Consider the following 7,500-nt stretch of genomic DNA (forward strand, 5'->3'; position numbering starts at 1 on the left):
CAGTTCCTCTATAGCGCATGTGTTTGGACTGTGGGGGAAACCGGAGCACCCGGAGGAAACCCACACCAACACAGGGAGAACATGCAAACTCCACACAGAAACACCAACTGACCCAGCCAGGGGTCACACTTTATTTTGATGGTCCATTTGTTGAACAGGTAAGGTTACATTAAAACATTTCAACTAACTCTCATTAGATTATAAGCAGACTGTTCAATAGTGTCTGGATGCAGCCTTTATGATGCAAGCTGAGATTGCATCACTCAGCGATGCAATGTCAGACGCAATGCACTGAATGGAGTGAGTGGCGTCAGTGTGACGGGTAGCGTTAGGTGAGCGCATTAAAAAGCATTGGATGCTGCTCAGATTGCACTGCACCAGGTCTGCAGCCAGACCCCTCTCAGACTGTTAGGGTGGGTTTGGGGTTAGTGTAAGTTGACATGCATTTGCTAAGTTTCTTATAGTCAGTTAAATGTCTGTTGAAGGAGCAGTGTCAGCAAATGCTAAGCAGACAGTCTACTAATACTCAAATGGACCATCAAAATAAAGTGGTACCGTAATCTGTCACTTTATTTTGATGGTCCGATTGTTTTCCTAAAGCTTTAACTCACTTATTCTGGATCATTTTTTTTTCATTGATCATGTTTTCCCCTCACTTTCATTGCATTTTCCTTTAAACATATTGTTTTGCCTTAAATCAAAAAAGACAATAGATGTTATGTTATGAGTTCATGTTTTAATTTAGCAGAATTGTATGTTCATAAGTGCAAGCACAGCAACAATAATCAATTTTACCTGTTTTCTTTTGTGAAGTAAAAAAAATATTCAGAGAAATTACCAAAATTGTAAAGCTAAATACCTTTATTCCACTTGGAAAATATTGTGATTTTATTTATGTATTTATTTAATTTTATTTCATTTATTATGGGGTATATGCACATGATCACAGACTTTAAATTTGCCTCAGGGCTTCTGGGTCATCCCATTAAAAAAATCTGCATGTTTAAGATCTGATTTCTTTACAAACAGCGCTCTTTACTGCCTGGCTGAGATATGACATAAATTGGGTATCAGACCAAACAAGAAGCACTGCATTAAATTATATTTCCCCCCGCCATGTCTTTAAAATATGGAAATTAATTTTACCCCAGTATGTTCAATTGAGTGAAAATAACAGTTTCTGCGCTAGCCTTAAGCCTTAAGCGGTCTTTCGTCTCTTTTTACGCTTTAACAACCAAATGGATGCTTATGTCTATTTAACGGATTATATTTTAATTACATTACAACATTGATGCTGTAAAAGGAACCATATAAAATTTTAAATAATCACATTAAGCTGTCACCGGAAGTTCATAATTGGCTAAAAACATTAGCTGTGCATATGACAATTGTGCTTTAAACTTTTATTTTCCGGTTTTGTTTTTATTTTTAACCCCTGTTAAGTTTGGTTCTCTAATCTAATATTCTACTATCTTTACTTTATAATTGTGTTTTCTCAATATATATTTATATTTTTTAAAAAAGCAAACGGAAAAAAAACGGAAGTGATGAGTGTAGTGTACCTGAGAAGGGGCGTGGCCAGGTTTGTTGAATGGCGTGCTTGCACCGGAGCGGACGCCAGCAGCGGGATATTTCGAAGGACTTGTTTTGCGGTGTTGCCGGTTGCAATGTAGAGCCTGCTGAGTTTCCCTGACGCCAAAGAGTTCCTGAAAACAAATGTGGCTGCTGAGAATGTGAAACCCGGTGTGTCGTGGACGCCAAATCACAGAGAAGATTGGTTCCGCATCGGCGCAACGGGATTCCAGTCTGGTTCACCTGGTGCAGGTTGGCCTACTTTATTTTTCTCACCTTAAAGCCTTTTAAACTAGCAAAATTCATAAATTTCTTCAAACGGAGACATGCGCGTGCAAATATGACGGATGCAATTTGGTGAAAACGTTAAACTTGAATGGGGTAACGTAAATACACAGTGGCTTTTAATTAACAGTCACGCTAACTCAGCTTCCGGTGACTATCTGCTACTATGGTAAACAATGTAGGGAGTATGAACAAGTGAACACTGTTCAAAAATGAACGAATGTGCGAAAATAAAAGCATCTTTACCTCAATATGCTAAAAAGTATCATGGTAAACAATATAGGGAGTGTGTCACAAGTTGCCATTATACGAATGTACAAATATAAAACCAACTTTACCTCAACCTGTCACAAAATTGCCTCGATTAATGTAAAGTTGGATTTATATTCGCACTTTCGTTCATTTGTCTCTATATTGTTTACCACGCTAATCTGAATATTCAATCAGAATTAGCATGACTGCACAACATCAACACTATCTTATTGACTGTAAACATGGTTGTATTTTGATAGTCATTGGCTGCTAATATGATTTCCCAATTTAGAACTAGCAAATAACACTTTTCTCAAACTATTATTAAGGAGAAAATCTAAAAATCTGAATATAAAACCAACTTTACCTTAATATTGCCACGTGATCTTTACTGCCTTATTAATATATGATACACAAGACAGATAAGAGGCACTGCATAAACATTACGTTGTCTAATATATGGAAGCATGTCTCCTGATGGTGCTTGCGTTTAAGTGGTCCTTAATATGAGCCTGCATTTTGCTTATATGTATTTTTATTTATTTATTTATATGAGCCTGCATTTTGCTTATATGTACTATTATTTATTTATTTATATGAGCCTATATTTTGCTTATATGTATTTTTATTTATTTATTTATATGAGCCTGCATTTTGCTTATATGTACTATTATTCATTTATTTATATGAGCCTATATTTTGCTTATATGTAATATTATTCATTTATTTATATGAGCCTATATTTTGCTTATATGTATTTTTTTAAATTTATTTATATGAGCCTGCATTTTGCTTATATGTAATATTATTCATTTATTTATATGAGCCTATATTTTGCTTATATGTAATATTATTCATTTATTTATATGAGCCTATATTTTGCTTATATGTAATATTATTTATTTATTTATATGAGCCTATATTTTGCTTATATGCAATATTATTCATTTATTTATATGAGCCTATATTTTGCTTATATGTATTTTTATTTATTTATTTATATGAGCCTATATTTTGCTTATATGTAATATTATTCATTTATTTATATGAGCCTATATTTTGCTTATATGTAATATTATTTATTTATTTATATGAGCCTATATTTTGCTTATATGCAATATTATTCATTTATTTATATGAGCCTATATTTTGCTTATATGTATTTTTATTTATTTATTTATATGAGCCTATATTTTGCTTATATGCAATATTATTCATTTATTTATATGAGCCTATATTTTGCTTATATGTAATATTATTCATTTATTTATATGAGCCTGCATTTTGCTTATATGTACTATTATTCATTTATTTATATGAGCCTATATTTTGCTTATATGTAATATTATTCATTTATTTATATGAGCCTATATTTTGCTTATATGTATTTTTTTAAATTTATTTATATGAGCCTGCATTTTGCTTATATGTAATATTATTCATTTATTTATATGAGCCTATATTTTGCTTATATGTAATATTATTCATTTATTTATATGAGCCTATATTTTGCTTATATGTAATATTATTTATTTATTTATATGAGCCTATATTTTGCTTATATGCAATATTATTCATTTATTTATATGAGCCTATATTTTGCTTATATGTATTTTTATTTATTTATTTATATGAGCCTATATTTTGCTTATATGTAATATTATTTATTTATTTATATGAGCCTATATTTTGCTTATATGTAATATTATTTATTTATTTATATGAGCCTATATTTTGCTTATATGTATTTTTATTTATTTATTTATATGAGCCTGCATTTTGCTTATATGTACTATTATTCATTTATTTATATGAGCCTATATTTTGCTTATATGTAATATTATTCATTTATTTATATGAGCCTATATTTTGCTTATATGTATTTTTTTAAATTTATTTATATGAGCCTGCATTTTGCTTATATGTAATATTATTCATTTATTTATATGAGCCTATATTTTGCTTATATGTAATATTATTTATTTATTTATATGAGCCTATATTTTGCTTATATGCAATATTATTCATTTATTTATATGAGCCTATATTTTGCTTATATGTATTTTTATTTATTTATTTATATGAGCCTATATTTTGCTTATATGTAATATTATTCATTTATTTATATGAGCCTATATTTTGCTTATATGTAATATTATTTATTTATTTATATGAGCCTATATTTTGCTTATATGCAATATTATTCATTTATTTATATGAGCCTATATTTTGCTTATATGCAATATTATTCATTTATTTATATGAGCCTATATTTTGCTTATATGTATTTTTATTTATTTATTTATATGAGCCTATATTTTGCTTATATGCAATATTATTCATTTATTTATATGAGCCTATATTTTGCTTATATGTAATATTATTCATTTATTTATATGAGCCTATATTTTGCTTATATGTAATATTATTCATTTATTTATATGAGCCTATATTTTGCTTATATGCAATATTATTCATTTATTTATATGAGCCTATATTTTGCTTATATGTAATATTATTTATTTATTTATTTATATGAGCCTATATTTTGCTTATATGTAATATTATTCATTTATTTATATGAGCCTATATTTTGCTTATATGTAATATTATTTATTTATTTATATGAGCCTGCATTTTGCTTATATGTAATATTATTCATTTATTTGTTTTGATTCTATGTAATATTATTCATTTATTTATTTAAACTTTATGAACCTATATTTTGATTATGCAGTTGAAGTCAGAATTATTACAGATTTGGGAATTTTTCACAGTATGTGTGAAATGTTTTTTTCTTCTGAAGAAAGTCTTATTTGTTTTATATTGGATAGAATAAAAGCGGTTTAAATTTTTTAAAAACTTGCCTAAATACCCTAACCTGCCTAGTTACACTAATTACCCTAGTGAAGCCTTTAAATGTCACTTTAAGCTGTATAGAAGTGTCTTGAAGAATATCTAGTCTAATATTATTCACTGTCATCATGACAAAGATAAAATAAATCAGCTATTAGAGATGAGTTATTAACAATATTATGATTAAAAATGTGTTTAATAAATCTGCTCTCCGTTAAACAGAAATTGGGGAAAAAATAAACGGGGGCGAATAATTCAGGGTGCCTAATAATTCTGACTTCAACTGTATGTAATATTATATATTTATTTTCATTATATAAGCCTATATTTTGGTTGTGTAATATTATTTATTTATTGTAATTATATGAGCCCATATTTTGCTAATATGTAATTTTATTTATTTTAATTTTATGAACCTATGTTTTTCATTTTTGTAATATTATTTGTTTATACAAATTTTATTTATTTAAATGTAAATATATGAGCCTATATTTGATTATATGTCATTTTATCTATTTTAATATAATTGTATTTATTTATTTGTTTATGTATGTAAATGTAAATCTATTAGCCTAAATTTTGCTTATGGAATATTATTTATTGATTTTAATAATATGAGCCAAAATTTTGCTTGCATGTATTATTCATTTATTTGAATTATATGAGCCTATATTTGGCTTATTTAATATTATTTATTTCTTTATTTTAATTATATGAGCATATTTTGCTTATATGTAATATTATTTATTTTAATTTTATAAACCTATGTTTTGCGTTTATGTTATATTATTTGTTTATACAATTTTTATTTATTCAATTCTAAATATATGAGCCTATATTTGATTATATGTAATTTTATTTATTTATTATATTATTTATTTATTTATTTGTTTATTTATGTATGTATGTAATTATATGAGCCTACATTTTGCTTATGTAACATCATTTATTTATTTATTTTAACTATTTGAGCCTGTATTCTGGTTATATGTAATAGTATTTTTAAAATGTTTATTTTAATTTTAATATTCTTTATTTATTTATCTAATTGTTCACCAAATTCTACTTAAGACAAGCATAGGCTAGACTATACAGACCAGTAAGCAAAATAGAGACTCATATGATTAGAAATAAAAGAATAACTGTTGCATATAAGCAAATCATAGGCTCATATAATCAAAATAAATCTATAATGCAATTATATGAGCTTATATTTTGATTAAGTATTGTTTAATAATTCATGTAAATATAAATATAATATATTATTATGTAAATTTCATAAACCTATATTTTGTTTATATGTAATATTATTATTTATTAATTCATTTATTTATTCATTAGTTTTCTTTTCGGCTTAGTCCGTTTATTAATCAGGAGTATGCCACAGCGGAATGAACCCAGCGGAATGTAATATTGTTTACTTCATTTTAATATTATTTATTTATGTTAATATAGATATATGTAATATTATTTATATAAAATTTATGAGCCTATGTTTTGGTTATATGTAGTATTATTATTTAATATTATTAATTTAATTATGTAATTGTTTACCAATTCTACCTCAGACAACTACAGAATATACAGACCAATAATTAAAATATAGGCTCATTTAATTAAAAATAAATAAATTATTATTACATATAAGCAAAATAAAGGCTTATAAAATTACAAATAAATAAATAATGTAATTATAGGAGCCTATTTTTGGTTTTATGTAATGTTATTTAATTTAATTTTAATAATATTTATGTAAATTTAATTATATGAGACTTTATTTTGGTTATATGTATTATTTTTAATTTTTATATTATTTATTTATGTAAATATATGTAATATTATTTATGACATTTTTTTAAACCTGTTTTGGTTATCTGTAATATTATTATTCATTTCAATTTTGTTTATTTGTTTAATTATTTATTTATTTGTTCACCAAATTCTAAAACGAGTACAGACTAGAATATACAGACCAGTAAGCAAAATGTGGGCTCATATAATAAAACATTTTATGCATATGTTATATGTAATAATATAATTGATTTTATTTATTTTTTATATTATTTATTTATATAAACGTAATTATATGAGACTACATTTTGGTTATATGTAATATTATTTATTTTATTTTAATATTATTTATTTTATTATGTTAATATAAATATAAGTAATTTTATGTATGTACATTTTATGAACCTATGTTTTGGATATATGTAGTATTATTATTTATTTTAATATTATTTATTTATGTAATTGTTAACCAAATTCTACCTCAGACAACTACAGAGTATACAGACCAGTAATTAAAATATAGGCTCATTTAATTAAAAATAAAAAATAATTATTACATATAAGCAAAATATAGGCTTATGTAATTACAAATAAATAAATGATGTAATTATATGAGCCTATATTTGGTTTTATGTAATGATATTTATTTTACTTGTAATAATATGTATGTAAATGTAATTATATGAGCCTGTAATTTGGTTATGTAATATTTGTTTTATTTTAATATTATTTATTTATGTAAAT

At 25.2% G+C, this 7,500-nt stretch overlaps 1 long non-coding RNA gene across 1 annotated transcript in view; it reads left to right on the plus strand.

Moving 5' to 3' along the window:
• Nucleotides 1-1,580: 1,580 nt before the first annotated feature.
• Nucleotides 1,581-7,500, plus strand: part of wu:fl22h07 — an 11,668-nt gene continuing 5,748 nt past the window's right edge. Inside the window, exon 1 of the long non-coding RNA XR_012386054.1 lies at nucleotides 1,581-1,824. This is a non-coding gene — a long non-coding RNA (wu:fl22h07). The remainder of the gene's footprint in view (nucleotides 1,825-7,500) is intronic.

This window comes from Danio rerio, chromosome 10, assembly GCF_049306965.1.
Source record: "Danio rerio strain Tuebingen ecotype United States chromosome 10, GRCz12tu, whole genome shotgun sequence".
In the NCBI taxonomy this organism is placed as follows: Eukaryota; Metazoa; Chordata; class Actinopteri; order Cypriniformes; family Danionidae; genus Danio; species Danio rerio.